The sequence below is a fragment of the Opisthocomus hoazin genome, chromosome 3, assembly GCF_030867145.1.
Source record: "Opisthocomus hoazin isolate bOpiHoa1 chromosome 3, bOpiHoa1.hap1, whole genome shotgun sequence".
Taxonomy (NCBI): domain Eukaryota; kingdom Metazoa; phylum Chordata; class Aves; order Opisthocomiformes; family Opisthocomidae; genus Opisthocomus; species Opisthocomus hoazin.
In genome coordinates this window covers 30,965,593-30,985,252 of record NC_134416.1, presented here as the reverse complement: position 1 = coordinate 30,985,252, position 19,660 = coordinate 30,965,593, and the positions used below count along the sequence as shown (strand labels likewise).

Sequence of the window (19,660 nt, the reverse complement as noted above, 5' to 3'; positions counted from 1 at the left end):
TCGTTTTCAGTAGCTTATGTTGTATTTCTCTGGCTCCTCATGCGGCTCAAATAAATGGTGCCATGCAGTGGCACAGAATATACACCTCATAAACATAGCCAATTGTGAAGTATTAGTAATTTCTAACACTATTTTCCCAGCACAACTTAGTCAACTGAATGAATAAATAGATGCTTTTCAGGTACAAAAGTGAGTTTTGGTGTGTAGAGATTGGTCACACAATATGTTTGATTCTGGAGAAGAGAATTTATGAAAATATATTGCCTCTATTATCTATCAACACTTCTTCAGCAGGGAGTTAACTCTAAAATTATGGAAAATAAACAACAGTAAATGCTCCTTTTATGCCAGTGATTAATCCTAGTTTATTACAAACAATGAAAATTTGCATCAGATTCTGCAGTGGTCATTTTCACTTTGTGTGAGAAACTTCAGATATACACTCTTCAGCATTTGCTTTACTTGCTTTGGTACTATTCATCTCATTGAATGTTGAAGAGTTTTCTGTCTGGCTGTATACGGAATTTTATATACCTTATACAATGTGTAAGAGAGAATAACGAAAGAGCAGTGAAAAAACTATTGAAGACAGTTGTCATCAAACCGCATCCCTGTAGAACATTGCTGTGAATTGGAAAGCTGTCATATTGCTTATCACTGTATGAGAGCGTAGCCTTCCTGTCATTTTAGAAAAGCTAAATCAGAGTAAGAAGACCAAGGAGTAGAGGATATGACTAGAAGAGGAAACCATTTCTTTACAGTATTGGTTTCCCCTGGTTTTCTTTTGTCATAAACACATTTTTTGCAGTTACCTTGCAAAAAAAGATTTGCCAGTAAGTGATTTCCCAAACTGAACATCCCTTATCTTCCTGGAAGCATGTAATCAGCAATACTTTCAATCTCCTCGGGATAGCACTTGTCAATGCACTGCCTACATCATATACAAGGGCATTTCTCTTTTTATTTTCATGAACGCATCTTCTTTGTTTTTAAGTAATTTTTGACATTTAGAATTATTAATGGCTAGTTTAATCTCTCTTTTTGCTCTTGTAGACATGCAAAACAGGAGGTATGTTTCCAATATCAGCATTTCAGCTGGTGTTTCTGTGTCTTGCTGATGAACTCTACTTCTTCCTCATGCTACCAAGTGGCCATCTCTTCAGAGTCACATACAGGTGGTTCTGTAGGAAGGTCTGCAATGGCTGAAGCCTACAATTTCTCTTAACTGCTGTTGCATAAGCAATATGTTCACATGAGTAGTATTCATGCTGGTGGGTACTCAGCACTGGGTCTGTTTCCTTTTAATAAGGATTATGTCTCAGTTTAGAGCACAAAATTTGGAGTTTTGCTAAATAAAGGGTCTTGTTTCCATTGTCAAATAATCCTAAATCTCCACTCTCAAAGGATGTTTGTACTTTTTTGCAAAGATCAAGCCAATAAACAGATTAAATTATAATTCCTTCCAATGAGCTCTTTGTTGATTTGTGATTAGTATGTGTCACATTTCACTAACATCAGTATGAACTTTTTAGTCTAATTAGAAGAAAATAATAAGATATGACTTTTTTGATATGATGTGTCGTGTTTTTTCAGTGAGGCATGTTTGACACTGAGCATGGCAATGAAAAAGCAGCTGGTATTAATATAATGTAAAAGTAAAATAAACAACATATAATAAATCAGTCTTACATAATCAAAATAAAATTATGTAGTAACTTAATATAAATGTTTTAGCTAATGTATTGTGCTCTAATATAATACGACATGCCAGTAGTGTTAATGCCTAATATGAAATGATGTGATGTCTAATACAGAAGAAAAACAAGTTTTGAAATGTTGGAATTTCCTGTGCACCAGAACATTTGACTGTTGTCTGGATCTAAAGACAGAATAACGGTGAGAGCATGAAGAAAAACTGAAAAAAATGAAGGAGGGGAAAGCTTGAAAGAAAAGACAAAATGGGGTGGCTCATACTTTGAGATTTGTGAGATTCATCCCCATCAGCAATTTATAACACTTGGTAAAATGTTTCTGTGTTTGTTTCCCCACTGCACTGAGCACACGCTGGACACGGCAGTTAGAGTCTGGTGCTGTAACATGGAGGAGCAAGGAGCATGCACGGGCTTGGGAGCATGTGGTGCCTGCACAGTGCAAATGTCCTGGGCAGCCCCAGGGGCTAAAAAGTATTAAAATCTACCCTGAGACAAATACTTCTGTGCTCGTCATCATGAACTACTGAGAGCTCAAATTAGGGGTCATGTTTGGTACAGACCTGAGTAAAAGTGGCCGAAAAAAGAAAAGGGAGATGTCCTAATATCTGTCAGACAGCTGTCTTTCCCAGTATGGCAGAAAACCAAAGAAAAAGTTCTTATTTTAAGACTTAGGAGTAGCAAGATAAATTTGGATAATCAGTTTGTAAAATCATATTTCTAGAGATATGCATATTAATGATATTCTCTACATATGGGATGCACTAACTTAAGCGAAATTTTAGTTTGAAGGGAAGGGGACAAGCTACTTAACAAAATGCTCTGAAGAATGAAAAGAGAGATTGGGGGACAGCTATGCTTTTCATGTTTTTGCTCGTTTGAATATTTCCCCTATTCTCAGTGATGTTTCTCTGGAAATAAAAGGTCCAAGTTCTAGATTGTTAATAATCTCAACATATAAAATGAGGAATTCAAATTTACTATCTAAATTGTCTGTTATGTTTTATATATAGTTTGTTTCAATTCTCTTTCATTAAACTGAGATTGCCTGCCAGTTCTACAGCATGTAACCCAAGGACTTTTATATCCGATATAGGAAAGGAAAATTAAAACTGATTCTTGATTTTTTTGGTTTGATGAGTATTTCTTCCAGTATCTTTGATTTTAGGCTGCTGACAAGAACATCTGTAAAGCATAAATTCAGATTTGTTGTAAGCAGCTGATGTTCACAAGAATACAATGGGCTTTAGAAGGCTAAATTCCACCCAACAGCACCTACCTTAATGTTTTTTAAACCATCTGATTAAGGTCTTAATTACTGTTGTCATACTTCAAACTATGAAGACCATTCTTACACATATTGGTTTTTAAACTGCAGCCCTTAGAATCTAAAAAATGTACTAAGATTAAAATAACTGTTTTGATTCACAAAATTATAGATTGTGGATGGAAACCCAGTAGAAATATTTTAACAATACTTTTATATTAGTATTATAACGAATTAAGCCCCTACTTTGTAGAGCAGTGCTTTTGCATAGATGATTAGGCTTTGCAGATTTGTTTTATAGCATCAGGATCAAAGTGATTAATAATAATAACAACAATGATAGAACAACAACAATGGAAGAAATAATATAAAGACGACTTTATAATTTTAGGAGATATACATTTGTCATGCAGTGAAGTTTGCTTACATAGTGACCCATTAAATAGTTCTGATTTGCTAGTGTTCATTGTAACTACTTTGGCTCAAAGAGGTAGGAAATCTCTGACTCAGAGAATAGAAACTTATATATATGGTTGACATTATTTAATACTCTATTGTCTGCACAGGGTTTCAATTACTGGAAGATATGGGCAGTATTACAAATTATGATGCCCAAAGAGTATAATTCAGAGTAAGATAATTCCCTGCTTTTGTGTTTCATCCAACTGATCCTCTATAATTTTTTTTAAGCAGGTGAAGATTTATAACACATGCAGGCTTCAGAATCATTATTACCTGTCTCTGCATAACATTTGATTAAGCAAGTCTTTGCATATTTATCACTAAAATGGAATTACTGCTGTAATTAATTCTAATTTTTCTGATTTGGTTACAGTTACGGATTCAAGCAGCATGTTAATTTTCTTTGACTTTCTTAAGAATCCATTATAATCAAAGTTTGATTTCAAAAAAGTAATTACTTGAATTTTGTAACTGACACTCTCCAGTCAAAAATGCTTTGAAAGAAAGAAATTTATCACTATTCCTTTTACTTCCTAACTTTTTATTTATAAATAAAATTGTCTAAAGAGTTTCTTTCTCAAAGAAGTTTAAAGCATTACATTTAATTAGAAATTTTTTAGAGTAGAGGAAGTACAGGTTATTTGCTCAATAATAGCACATATATTCCAAGCAATGTATAGGATTGTTTATTTTGGTTCATATTTCCTCATATTATTTCACCTGTTAATCTCATACGTGGAGGAAATGATTGTGCTTCTTTGGGTTCTGTTACTTCCGCTCTGTGTATTTTTTAAGTAACATCTAATTATGCATTCAAATTGATAACTGTTTTTATTGCCTGTATGCACAGATTTTCAAAACCTGTATCGGCTGAAGTAGTAAACTACAACATTTCCCTTTCAGTATCAAAACTGGACATTTTGAGCTATATCACTGAACTTTTCTTACCTGCTTTTCCTATATCTCTTCCAAATAGCCTTCATTTTGGTATAATTTCAGAAAGTTTGGAGATAATTCCTTATCATACAATACAACTTTGTGAAAATAATTCCCTTCAAATTTCTACAGGTTTTACTCCCAGTAGTAGAAAGTGAAATTACGTTGTAGTGCAGTGCCATAACTATTACTGGCAACCTTTTTATTCACAGCTGCTAGAATGGAGTTCCTCTCATGGTGAATGCCTTTATATTGTTTCAACTTTCTGCAGAGATCTGCTAGTTTAATTTCTTCTAATACAGCCCGGTAGTGTCAATATTACCCAGAAATTCTGCAGAAATGAAATACATTTAGTATACATAGTTCAATTTCTTTCATACACATCTGTTTTCGCATTCTTATACATAATACTCTACTACATATAAATCCAGTTTAAAAAAATCTTCTGTATGGTTTTGTGAATAATAAATCACAAAAATAAATTCCTAGGCAAAACATAACTTTCAAGAGTATTATTTTTTAAGATTTAAGAGGTTTAACAAGAAATCAAGCAGAAAATCACTATATTGATGTGTTTCCAGTTACTGTATTATAAGGGGAAAAAACAGACTTTAAAAAGAGGTTTGTAAAAATAAAAGTACTGTATGCTTAACATGTAAATTCTTCACCTTCATAAACATTTTTGGGAACGAATATTCCTCAACCTGCTATGATGTTTCCCCCTCAAAAAAGGAACTATTTATCTCAGGAGACACTTGTATGCTGAAAAGGTTTCACAGACATGGTACATGGAGACTTCAAGTGAAGGAGAGGCAGAAGCATTCAGTAGCTGCAGATATATGGAGAATTACTAAAGTCTCCTTAAGTTTCATGTCTGTTCTATGAAGAAATTCTGGTTATTCTACATATCAGAAAGCATTTCAAAAGGCCTAAGAAGAGCACTGCATGAAGAGTTATCCAATAGGAATTCATAGAAAGAAGGATTTGAGTGGAATTTAGATTGTCAGAATATGTAAAAAAAAAAAAAAGGTAGTGATTGACCTACTGAAAAAACAAGCTAACATGCATTTAATTTCTTTCCAGTGATAACTAGTCAAGGAGGCATGGAGTTCTAAGACTTTTTCATCCTTACCAAGATTTATTGTCATTAACTAGTTTTAGTTACTAAAATGACTGTGCGTAAGGAGGTATAACGTTCACAGAACAGAAGACGACTGTATTATAATAAAAATCTATGGTTTGAAATTTAAACATGGACTATGTTATACGTAGCCTGTCGTGGTTTTATTTCTCGCAACCATATTAAAAATAGTCTGAATAAACAACACTGTAAGCCCTTTGATATCATTTATAACGATTTCTCCAGGAAAGTACACTATCTGCTCATGCTGTGTGAGGGCACAGACATGTTTGCATGTTTCTTTCAATCTACCGCGTTATTTTAGATTTTAAGGGATATGTAGCTGATTAATGTTAGTGATAAAGCTATCCTTCATTCTCTGTGAAAATATGTGTTTTCTAACATGTTACACAAATATTTGTAAGTAAATTATAGTATAGTTTTGCTAAAGGAGAAAAGTTTATTTCAGTGCTCTGGGCATTTGAATGAAACTCCCAGGAAACTCCCTGGTCTGATATGGCCCTCTGATTATTACCCGCTGTTGGTTATGCAGATCGGCAGTGATGAGATCACAGAGAAGTCGAAGGCCACCAAAGGGACTGCAGGGCATTGGGGCGGTTGGTGGAAGGATCAGGGGCACAGGTAGTGTTTTCCTCAATCCCGTCAGTGGCAGGGAAGAACATTGAAAGGGACAGGAAAACTCGCCTGATTAACAGGTGGCTCAGACTGGTGCCATCGATGGTATTTTGGAGGTGTACACAGCACCAGGCCTGCTGGCGACAGATGGAGTCCAGCTGTCTCAACGCAGGAAAATGATTCTCACCCATGAGCTGTTGGGGCTCATCAAGAGGGCTTTAAACTAGGTTTGAAGGGAGAGGGATATAACCAGGCTCACTAGAGGTGAGCCTAGGCGTGGCATGACAGTGTTGGGGGTGAGATCGACGGCCCAGCTCGTGCACATCTACACCAATGCAGCATGGGCAACAAACAGGAGGAGCTGGCATCCATTGTGCAGCAGGTCAGCTATGACTTGACCACCATCACAGAAACACGGTGGGCTGACTCTCATGACTGGAGTGCTGCAATGGATGGCTATAAGTTCTTCAGAAGGGATAGGTGAGGAAAGAGAGGCGGTAGGGTGGCTCTGTGTGTTGGAGACTGCTTTGATTACATAGAGTTCGATGACAGTGAAGATAAGATTGAGTGCTTATGGGTAAAGACGGTGGGCAAAGCTAACAAGGCAGACATCCTGCTGGGGGTCTGTTATAGACCACCCAACCAGGATGAGGAGGTGGGTGAAGTTTTCTACAAGCAGCTGGCAGAAGTCTCACAATCACAGATTCACAGGTTCACAGAATGGTAGGGGTTGGAAGGGACCTCTGTGGGTCATCTAGTCCAACACCCCTACCAAAGCAGGGTCGCCTACAGTAGGCTGTAGAGGACCTTGTCCAGGCGGGTCTTGAATATCTCCAGAGAAGGAGACTCCACAACCTCCCTGGGCAGCCTGTTCCAGTGCTCCGTCACCCTCAGAGGGAAGAAATTCTTCCTCATGTTCAGACGGAACTTCTTGTGCTTCAGTTTGTGCCCACTGCCCCTTTTCCTGTCGCTGGGCACTACTGAAAAGAGTCTGGCCCCATCCTCCTGACACCCACCGTTCAGATATTTGTAAGTGTATATTAGGTCCCCTAGACACGTCAAATTTTTTTACACAATTATCTACAATAAAGAGAAATTTAAATCATTTACAAAATGTTCTTAATTTTTTCTTTACTCTCAAGACAGCTACAGTAAGAACAAAATAAACATTAGATAGATGAAGTCCGGGTTTTATTTCACTCTGTATTTATAAAAAGAACAAAACATCTTGGTGAAGTTCCATCCACATGCTACTGAGATCAAATAGAGCATGATGAGAAGTGCAAAGGGATACAAAACAATAGCTGTGTTCTTCAAGAAGGGCAATGCGCTGTATCCCAGGAATGTTACGTAGATGTAATAACCGATTGCAATCAGCCATAATGTGTTCCCAGCAAAATACCCAATGACAGAATTGGATATGATGACATAGTTGATGAAGAACAGCTGGATGAAATGCAAAATGACCAGAAGTGGGTAGAAGGCATTCAGGTGAACATCAAAGGCATATCCCCACTCCACATCATAGTCTCTGTTCTGCTGCTTCACCAAGTACTTATTAGAAACAAACCACATCACAGTTGCAATCAGGAAGCCAACGCCTACGCAGTCTATGAAGACAACCCAAAGCAGCAGCTTTATTGTTTCAAAAAACCCTATGTCCAGCACAAATCCAAATCCTACAGTAGACACACAGAGCCAGACGCTGAACAGCACCAGGAAAACGGGGTAGTTCCTGGACCACTGGTCCTTCGTCTGCTTCCTGTAGTGGAAGTTCCTGTAGACCCTCCGCGGCGAAGCGAACAGATAGAGCATCTGCTACAGCGCGAACTCAATCGCTAGCCCCTATTCTCGTGGCGGACTTAAACTTACCGGACATCTGCTGGAAACGCAACAGAGCAGAGAGGCAACAGTCCAGGAGGTTCCTGGAGTGTGTAGAAGATAACTTCCTGACATAGCTGGTAAGTGAGCCTACCAGTGGAGGTGCCTCGCTTGACCTGCTCTTTACAAACAGAGAAAGACTGGTGGGAGAAGTGGTGGTTGGAGGCCGTCTCGAGCTTAGAGACCATGAAATGATAGAGTTAGCAGTTAGTGGTGAAGAGGAGGGTCAGCAACTACCACCATGGACTTTCAGAGGGCAGACTTTGGCCTGTTCAGCATGCTGATGAAGACAGTCTCATGGGAGAGAGTCTTGAAGTGCAAAGGGGTCCAGGAAGGCTGGACATTCTTCAAGGAGGAAGTCTTACAGGCACAGGAGCAGGCTGTCCCCATGTGCCGCAAGACAAACCATCAGGGAAGATGTCCGGACTGGCTGAACAGGGCGTTCTTGTGGGGACTCAGGAAAAAAAAGAGGGTTTAGCACTCATGGAAGAAAGGGCAGGTGTCTCCAGAGGAGTACAGGGGTCTTATTAGGTCATGCAGAGAGGAAATTAGAAAGGCAAAAGCCCAACTAGAACTCAGGCTAGCCACTGTTGTAAGGGACAACAAAAACATTTTTTACTAATGAATCAACAACAAAAAGAGGGCTAAGGAGAATCTTCATCCCTTAATGGATTTGGGGGAGGGCAGAACATTGCCACCAAGGATGAAGAAAAGGCTGAGGTACATAACGCCTTCTTTGCCTCAGTCTTTAGCAGTCAGACCGGTTATTGCCTGGTTATTCAACACCCACTGCTGGAAGACAGAGAAGTAGAGTGGAACAAACCTCCCATAATCCAGGAAGAAGCAGTTAATGACCTTCTATGCCACCTTCCAAGTGGCACTTGTAGACACTTACAAGTCTATGGGGTGGGAATGGATCCACCCAAGAGGACTGAAGGAACTGGCAGAGGAACTGGCCAAGTTACTGTCCATCATCTAGCAGCAGTCCTGGCCAGCAGGGGAGGTCCCAGATGACTGGAGGATAGCCAGTGTGACACTCATCTACAAGAAGGGCCAGAAGGAGCATCCCGGGAACTACAGGCCTGTCAGCCTGACCTCGGTGCCGGGCAAGATTATGGAGCGATTCATCCTGAGTGCGCTCACTGGGCATGTGCAGGACAACCAGAGGATCAGGCTCAGCCATCACGGGTTTGTGAAAGGCAGGTCCTGCTTGACCAACCTGATCTCCTTCTATGACCAGGTGACCCACCAAGTGGATGAGGGAAGGGCTGTGGATGTTGTCTACATGGACTTCAGTAAGGCCTTTCACACTGTTCCCCACAGCATCGTCCTGGAGAAACTAGCTGCCCGTGGATTGGATGGGTACGCACTTTGCTGGATAAAGAACTGGGTGAATGGCCAAGCCCAGAGAGTGGTGGTGAATGGAGTTAAATCCAGTTGGTGGTCGGTCATGAGTGGTGTTCCCCAGGGCTCAGTTTTGCGTCCGGTCTTGTTTAATATCTTTATCAATGATCTGGATGAGGGGATTGAGTGCTCCCTCAGTAAGTATGCAGATGACACCAAGTTGGGTGGGAGTGTCGATCTGCTTGAGGGTAGGAAGGCTCTGCAGAGGGATCTGGACAGGCTGAATTGATGGGCCGAGGCCAACTGTATGAGGTTCAACAAGGCCAAATGACGTTTCCTGCACTTCGGTCACAACCCCATGCAATGCTACAGGCCTAGGGAGGAGTGGCTGGAAAGCTGCCCGACCTTGGTGTGTTGGTCAACATCCAGCTGAACATGAGCCAACAGTGTGGCCAGGTGGCCAAGAAGGCCAACGGCATCCTGGCTTGTATCAGGAACAGGGTGGCCAGCAGGAGTAGGGAGGTGATCGTCCACCTGTACCTGGCATTGGTGAGGCCGCACCTGGAGTACTGTGTTCAGTTTTGGGCCCCTCACTACAAGAAGGACATGGAGTTGCTGGAGCGTGTCCAGAGAAGAGCAACGAGGCTGGTGAAGGGTCTGGAGAATAAGTCTTATGAGGTGCGGCTGAGGGAACTGGGATTATTTATTCTGGAGAAGAGGAGGCTGAGGGGAGACCTTATTGCTCTCTGCCTGAAAGGAGGTTTTTGTGAGGCAAGTGTTGGTCTCTTCTCCAAAGTAACTAGTGATAGGATGAGAGGCAATGGCTTCAAGTTGCATCAAGTGAGGTTTAGATTGTATATTAGGAAAAATTTCTTTACTGAAAGAGTGGTCAGACATTGGAATAAGCTGTCCAGGGAGGGGATTGAGTCCTCATCCCTGGAGGTGTTGAAAAAAATGTGTGGATATGGCACTTTGGGACATGGTTCAGTAGTCATGGTGATGTTGGGTTGATGGCTGGACTTGATGATCTTAGAGGTCTTTTCCAACCTTAATGATTCTATGATTCTATGATTAATGACTATGATTTCATCTCTCAGTATATTTAAACACTTTTGTTATACTGTTTTTCACCAAAGATTCATAATATTTCTTTTGGTCCAGATAATGACTTTGGGATACTTGCGATGAGTTTAAATAATTTTAAAAATTGCTTGCTTTTATAACACCTGAATCACATCTCTTAGCATCATTTTGGAACTCCCAGTAATTCTTATCTCTTAATTTTTCTGTTCCACCGTGGTGTAAGAAAAAAAAGAGAAAAGGAGGGACAAAATATATCAGCTGCAAAATCCAAATTTTTTTCCATAGCATAGCTTGTACCATGCATTTCACAGAATTAAAATGGAAGAGGCATAATATGCTTCATCACTGCTTCAGGTGATAGCAAATCTGTATTCCAATAGCTAGCAATTGGTAATTAGCATTAATTATTTTCATTACAGCATGATGCGTGTAGAAGGCATGTGCAGCTGAAATTCACCAGCAAAGATAACAAGAAAAGGGAGTAAAAATGCAATTCCTTTTAAGCTACAGCTGTGAAAATTAGTTTGGGGGACTAAATATGGTGGAAAGTGTGAGAGAGGATACTTTAGCCAAAGAAGAATACACACAACAAGATTCTTGGAGACAGTGATGTGAGACCATCCACCAGAAGATCGAAAGGGGAAAGAAAAGGAAGGAGACAATACAAACTAATAATTCGATCAGAAACTTTGAAATTGAAGTGGGAAATGAATTCAGGTATAAAGAATAGAAAATATTAAAGGAAGAGGAAGAAAATATAGTTTAATTTAATTCCTCCATGCAGATGATCCTCATGGGGGATCCTCAGGGCTCCCCAAACCCAGCACCCTAAGTCACAGCACCCTGTGCGCATGCTGCTACTGATGCCGCAGACCCAGAACTCTTTGTCCTCTACACTCAGCACTCTCAACCCAAAACTCACCTACAAATCCTCTCATCTGCATTTGTTTGCCACTGCAGCCTGCTTCCTTGTCTACCCTGTAGCATTCCCATGGACACAAAGACCACCAGCCCCTTGATGATCTCGAGTCTGCATGATCTGTGGGAGATTGGCTCTGTCTCAAAGTAGTCATTGTCTCCATTGCAAGCCTATACTCTTCTTGGTACTTTAGTTTCAAATTGACTAAGCCATGAAAATGATCATCAGTCATTGTAACAAGGTGGAGATTTTGGAGTGAAGACCTGTGGAAAATGTCTCTGGGTGATATGACTCACAGTCAGCTTCAGAAATGGGTTTTTTCTTTTGTACGGTGTTCCTGACTTTTTTTCTTATTCCTGAAAAAGTACTATCTTTTCCACAATTGTTACAGAGAACAGGAATCTCAGAGGAAGATTGTTTCCCTGTTTTCATTGTAATATATTTTGCTGTTTAGAAATATCACCAGTTGTGTTGAGAACAGGATGTTTGTCTTTCCTTATGGGCTTCCCACAGTGGATTACTTTTAGAGTTATATATCCTTCTCCGAATTTGGGTGCCCACCCCACAAATAAAGATGTGCTTTTAGGGTCTGCTTCTCAACTGTCACAGAAATTTCTCCCTCAAATTGTATATAATAATGTTGAAGCAGGATGAGAGGAAATGCTGTCCAGAACATCTCCAGTACTGACAAGTGCATATTGATAAATACAGTAAAAATATTATTTAATTTATAAAAGCCAGAATTAAATAAAACAGTATTAGGGTTATCATGAAAAAAGAGTACTGAGTTAATATATATTAATATAAAATTCAGAAACACAGTGATCAAATAGTCTCCACATATCACATACCAGCTGACCTTAGCCATCGTAACAAATAAAATTTATGGTTTTCAGTAACTCACAGAAGTCACCTACAGTGTCTTTGATAACATATACCTTTTATACATTTAATGGAGGTTAGTGTGATAAGCAAATGACCTTCTATCATTGTCATGATGAATATAGAGCAGTGCGATAGTGTAGACATGCTCTTAATCAACCACTAGATGCTTTTGACACATTTCAATTTGCGCTCAGTGAGTTTGACAGTTGAGATCTAAAAAAATGTTTCCCAAAGTGATATACATTGGTGCTTTTTCATACAGTAGATTTTGTATTTGACGCTTGTGTTTGACTGTGGGAGAGCTTGCACCATGAATTTTAAGAGTCCTGTGGTGGTATGTGTATGAAGTAGGAAGGAGAAAAAGGTTGAATGATTTACTGACAGAAATAGTACAGAAGGGTCCATTTTGTTGGTTACAAGGAGATTATGGCATTTATAGCTTCTCTTCACAAGAAAAAAATAAAGCATTACTCTTCAAGCCCTATTTTTCTAGTATCTAAGTCTTTTGTATGTGAAATAAATATGTTACTAGTGTCTAGTAAAGTCTATTAATGACCTATATTATTTGCCTCTTCTTCAGAACAAACATCGGAATAAATATAAATAGAACATTTTCAATGCTTCTTGGAGGCTGGTTCATGATTATAAATTCTCCTTTAATGTAATCTGTCTCAGAGAGGCATGGTTTGACTGTCAGTGAGTTGGTGGCTATTCTTAGTCTGAGAGCAGTCCTTTTGAAGGTAGGGAGCCTTAGGATGCATCCAAATACTCCAATATACGATATAGTAGCCAGGGTATCTTGACTGAGAATTTTTTGTCTCCAGTATCTTGCCAGGGTTCGTGTTTTCCAAAACAGATAAGGCAGACTTTGTCAGGTTTTAAGATCATTAAAAAGAGCAAAAACGGACCTTGAGAGGTTATCTAGTTCTTATTCACAATCCTATACCTAATGATCAGCTGTACATATTGCTGACACACATTTGTTTAACTTGCTTTTAAAATATGTCCAATTATATGGTTATTGAAAATTACTTATGTAAACAATTCTTAAACTCTCTTAACTCTTCTTCCCATTCCATGAGGATCAAAGGCTTCAAATAAAACAATTTCTCTTCCTATCCACTACGAGCTCTGAAAATGAATCGTCTCCTAACTTCTTAAAGCATCAATGTGAAGACTTCTCATTTCCCCCTTTGTATTCTCTAGACCTAACAAACTCAGATCTTTCTTTGTCATATTTATGAGGCCATTACTTATTTTCAGAGCTGTCCATTGGGCTCTTTGTTCATATTGGTCAGTAATTTTATTTAACACAATATTCAAGTGTTGCTCTTTTATGGAGAAGAGAATACTGCATGCTTTATAAAGACAGTATTCTTTTTTATATATCCAAGTATGGTATTCACCTTTTGCCAGACCTGCTTATGTACCTATGTTTAGACCTTTTTGCAGAATTGCTATCCAGATACCTGTTTCTTATCCTTTATGTTTTCTGTGATTGACTGATAATTTCCAGCTAAATGGAGAATCTTTGTGCTTGCCAGTACTGAACTGCAACCTTTTTAAAGATCTTTGCTCAACTTTGTGAAGACTTTTTTTTAATTCTGAACTAGATCTCTGATGACTTTTTCAGCTTTGCGAAAATGGAAGCAGAAGAAATTAAGATCTGAGAAATTTGCTGGACACAAACAACTATGTTAAAGAGTTATATATTGAAACTACCCATCTCCTGGGAAGGGTATATTAGTGATGAAGTCTTTCCTTAGTTAGAAGGGAAAATACAGTTATAGTATTTTAGTTTTTACCTGGTTGGTTTGATGGCTAGAATGGTTTTCAAGTAATAAGGAGAAAAGTTAAATTGTAATGATAATGTAAATGTGGTGACAGAAATTTGATACAAATCGGTTCGCAAATGTGCATAAACTATGTTATGTGTGCAGTTTTGGGCCCCACAATTTAAGAAGCATGTTAAGATACTTGAATGCATCTAGAAGAGGGCAACGAAGCTGGTGAAAGAGCTGAAAGGAATGTCCTATGAGGAGCAGCTAAGGACTTTTTCTTTGTCCAGTTTGGAGAAAAGGAGGATAAGGGATGACCTCATTGCTCTCTACATCTTCCTTGAGGAGCAGAAGTGGAGACGGAGGTGCTGATCTCTTCCCCTGGTATCCAGGGATAGGATGTGTGGGAATAGTTCAAAGCTGCACCAGGGGAGGTTTAGACTGGACATTAGGAAGCATTTCTTTACTGAGAATGTCATCAAAAACTGTAACAGGCTTCCCAGAGGGGTGGTCAAAAGCTCATGCCTATCAGTGCTCAAGAGGAAACTGGACATTGCCCTTAACAATATGCTTTAATTTTTGGTCTGGCAGTTGAACTAGATGGTCATAGTAGGTCCCTTACAGATGCAACTCAACTCCTCTCCTCTCCTCTCCTCTCCTCTCCTCTCCTCTCCTCTCTCCTCTCCTCTCCTCTCCTCTCCTCTCCTCTCCTCTCCTCTCCTCTCCTCTCCTCTCCTCTCCTCTCCTCTCCTCTCCTCTCCTCTCCTCTCCTCTCCTCTCCTCTCCTCTCCTCTCCTCTTCCTTAGACTTACATATATTAATATATACTAAATAATGATGCTTTTGGAAAAATTATTTATGAATACCTAAGTTACACAGCTAATTTTACAGTATGGCTCTCTCGAGCTTATCTTAGGTCAATGTTCACTGTATGTCTTTTCTGACCCTATCTGCAAGATCATACAACAAGAGTAAAGAAGATGGCTGTTAACAGAAGTATAAATTAATAGCTGAATGAGCTTCACTCAATTTATTTCCATCTGGACTGAGAGACTTTACTCTCCTTTTGGTAATGTAGCACAGAAATACCAGAACAAAAGATATTCTACCTTCCCAGAGCAACTACTGAGTTGCAAGAAGTTACTGATTTGAACTGGAAAAGATGTTAAATTTGGTATCATATAATTAAATTTAATCATACGCTGGACTCTTCCGAAAAGGATGAAGCCCCTCATGGCTTGGTCAAATTAGTAAACCTATTGTGCAGAAGTTTTTGATAGAAGTATCTAAGTGTACTGGAGGTAGCATACTTCCTCTTGATACATCCTTTCAGTCTGAGCATGAAACACAGATAATTATGCCCCTACCCCCACTGGGGTTGAGAGAAGAATGGAAAGAAAAAGACAAAATTCATGGGTCCAGATAAGGGCAGTTTAACAGAACAGCAAACAAAGCGAACAGTAACAACAACAATACTGATAAGGAGAATATACAGAACAAACAGCAGAAATGCACAGAGCAGCTCTCACGCTCCTGAGCCGGGATTAACTTTTCCCCGGCCAGCTTCCCCATTCAGAGCTGAGCATGATGGGACATGGTAATGAATACTCCGTTTTGTTTGGCCAGTTTGGGTCAACCGTCCCGGCTGTGCCCCTCCCGTCTTCTGGTGCAAATTAACCCTGTCCTGGCTGAACCCAGGACAAGTTTACAGATAGTATTACATTTACCTTAGTAATTTCTTTCTTATTTCCCTAGAACACCTATGAGAATGCGAAATATTGTCAGAAGTATTGCTGAAGTCAAGATGTATGACATCTACTCCCTCTCTTCCGCCTACAAGACCCCTCACCCTGTCACTGAAAGAAATTATGTTGACTTGAAATGATTTGGCTTTGATACATAAAGTGGCTATTTCTCACTTATTCTTCAGTCTTGGTGTTTACAAATAGTTTGATGTTTTGTTCTAAATTTTTTTTAAGAATTCAAGCTAAATTGACAGATCTGCTGTTGTTTTTCTTTGTCTCTTTTCCTCTTTGAAAGGCAGGTGGTATGAGAAATATTCAGACTACTTCTCATATAAATTTAGACATCTCATTTAAATGTCAGAATTAGCTTAAAATACAACCAATGGAGAAAAGAAAATGACAAAAAACAAAAAAAAACCAAAACACAAAACACAAATCAGAAGAGAGCAGAGTAGTGCTCAAGGAAGCCTAAGATTAGTCTCTGTATCTGCCTGGGAAAATATCTGTCTCTCTAGTGCCTGTATATGGTAACTGGGAAACTAATTACCCAATTTAGACAACCAGATTAAGTGTCTAATAAGTATTCATATGCTTCTATGTTTGCTGTTTGCCATTCTTCAAAGACATCACCTATCCTCCTTGACATCTCAAAGGTAATTGTGATTATATTTGAGACCTCTTTGCCAGTTCTTTAAGGAGGCTAGGTAAGATAAAGTTCCCGTGTTCATCTCAAAACCTGTTTTGAAGTCATCTGTTCAGCTATATTATTCCACCAATGGTAGTTGTTGCTTATGTTCGCTATGGCAGCTGTCTAATTGCAGTTCACCTTTTTACTGAGATATCACAAAACATTTCAGCTTTTTGTCTTCTTTGTTGAACAATGAATCCATACCTCACTTGGTTTTCCTCTTACTACTAATGTATTTTTATTTTCCTTTCTCTCTTACAGGTTACATGATGTTTGTGTGTATTATACAGGTTATTTCTTTGATCTTTCTGATTTTGTTCCCAAGTTCTGATTTCTTCTGTATTTTTATAAGCATTTTGAGTCAATTCCCACTTTCAGTAGGCTTATTCTCATATGCAATGTCAAAGAAAGACGCAGAATTTAGTCATGATGGTCTTTCACTATTTTTCATATTCTTTACACTCCACAGCTGCGAAGTCCTGCTTTCTGTTGCTCTTTGAGAGATCCAGATATCCTAGCCGTGGTCCTTAGGTAAAAGGAAACAAACATTAGTGGAGATATGTTTGTTTAATTTATACCAACTGTGGTGTGATATATGGACTTCTAATTCCTTTAACAAGCAGGAGCTTTAAGTAATGTGAAGGATTATATTAGAATAATATATTAAAAGTTTAGGGTTAAGGTTATTATATATACATAATATAAGCTTGAAGTAGTGTGAAGGTTTATATTAGAATTATAATAGATCCCCAGTTCATATCCGGGTGCCCCCTCCAGGTGTTCAAAAAACATGTAGATATTGCACTTCGGGACATGGTTTAGCAGGCATGGTGGTGTTGGTTTGACAGTTGGACTTGATGATCTTAGAGGTCTTATTCAACCTTAATAATTCTATGATTCTGAGTCTATGATTCTATGCTTATTTTGTCCTGTCTTTTCTACATACACATTCAAATTTCTCATCATTGAGTATTCTCTGCATCTTTATGGTAGATGAAGGAACAGTTGCAGTGACTCATCCTCTCTTGAGAGATAATTTTCTGCCTAGAAAATGTCATGCTATAACTATGAATTCCCTGTAGCCACAATTGCCTCTGTTTCGCACACCTCTAATCTCATAGCTGCTACTTAAAGAATTAAATAAATAGTACTAATTAATTTTGTAAAACCTGTATCAAAAATAACCTATATCATAATCAAGTCACATGGAGAAATTATATTTGGTAACTAAATATAAGACCAATTTATAACTCCTGTTCTGACATATAACTGATAGGCACAGGGCACTCAGCCAGGTGTAAAATGGTAGGTCGTTGACATGCAGCTCTCAGCTGGCAGTCTGTGTCAGAGGTTTGATCTGAAAGGAAAAGTGGTGGCTGTTCTACCAGAGAGTCCCATACTCGGACCTCATATGTAGACCAAGTCCTTGACTGCTTTCTCATGCCAAGTGTGGGTCTTGCAGAACTGGCAAAGCCATGTCAACTACTTGCTATTTTGTGGATAAACAGACAGCTGACTCATTTTTTCAGGACAAAATTTAGTATAACTATTTAGCATAAGAACAGTAATAATACAAAAATCCAATGCAGCAATAAAAACAACGATGAAAGCACAAACAAATACTATAATAAGCTTTCAATGTGGTTATTTCTCCTGGAATCATCTTGGAAAACCCTCTAGGCTGATTAGAGTGATTGAGAAAACGATAGTTTTCTGCTACAGTGAAAAAAAACCTGGAAGTTATTACTACCATATTAGTTACTAGCAAGTATGGTGAAGGAATCAACATGTAAGCACTTAACTCATTGTAAAGAATTTCTTCCTTATATCTAGCCTAAACCTACCCTGTTTTAGTTTAAAACCATTACCCCTTGTCCTGTCACTGTTGTCTCTACTAAAAAGATTGTCCCCATCTTTCCTATAGGCTCCCTTTAAGTACTGAAAGGCTGCAATCAGGTCTCCGGGCAGCCTTCTTTTCTCCAGGCTGAAAAAGCCCAACTCTCTGAGCCTGTCCTCACAGGAGAGGTGCTCCAGCCCTCGGATCATTTTTGTAGCCCTCCTTTGGACCCGCTCCAACAGTTCCATTTCCTTCTTATGCTGAGGGCTCCAGAGCTGAATGCAGTACTCCAGGTGAGGTCTCACCAGAGCAGAGTAGAGGGGCAGAATCACCTCTCTCAACCTGCTGGCCACGCTTCTCCTGATGCATCCCAGGACACGGTTGGCCCTCTGGGCTGCCAGCGCACATTGCCGGCTCATGTCCAGCCTTTCGTCTATCAGTACCCCCAAGTCCCTCTCAGCAGAGCTGCTCTCGATCCTTTCATCCCCCAGCCTGTATTGATAGTGGGGATTGCCCCGACCCAGGTGTAGGACCTTGCACTTGGCTGTGTTAAACCTCATGAGGTTCACACAGGCCCACCTCTCCAGCGTGTCCAGGTCCCTCTGGATGGCATCCTGTCCTTCTGGTGTCTCGACCGTACCACTCAGCTTGGTGTCATCTGCAAACTTGCTAAGGGTACACTCGATGTCGCTGTCCATGTCATTGATGAATATATTGAACAGCACCGGTCCCAGTACGGACCCCTGAGGGACTCCACTCGTCACTGGTCTCCATCTGGACATTGAGCCGTTGACCACTACCCTTTGGCTGCGACCATCCAACCAATTCCTTATCCACCGAACAGTCCATCCATCAAATCCATGGCTCTCCAATTTAGAGAGAAGGATGTTGTGGGGGACCTTGTCAAAGGCTTTACAAAAATCCAGATAGATGACATCCACAGGTTTTCCCTTGTCCACCCTTGTTGTTACACCATCATAGAAATCCACTAGATTGGTGAGGCAGGACTTGCCCTTGATGAAGCCATGCTGGCTGTCTCGAATCACCTCCCTGGCCTCCATGTGCCTTAGCATATCTTCTAGGAGGATCTGTTCCATGATCTTCCCAGGCACAGAGGTGAGGCTGACAGGTCGGTAGTTCCCAGGGTCTTCCTTTCTACTCTTTTTGAAAAGGGGCACAATGTTTCCCTTTTTCCAGTCACTGGGGACTTCCCCTGACTTCCATGACTTTTCAAATATCATGGAGAGTGGCTTGGCAACTACGTCAGCCAGTTCCCTCAGGACTCTGGGATGCATCTCATCAGGTCCCATGGACTTCTGTACATTTGGGTTCTGCAGGAGGTCCTGAACCTGGTCTTCACTTACAGCTGG

The 19,660-nt window shown here is 39.7% G+C and overlaps 1 pseudogene; it reads right to left on the bottom strand.

The window, feature by feature from the left end:
- Positions 1-7,281: 7,281 nt before the first annotated feature.
- LOC142360935 (protein unc-50 homolog pseudogene) overlaps positions 7,282-19,660 on the bottom strand; it is a 53,215-nt pseudogene continuing 40,836 nt past the window's right edge.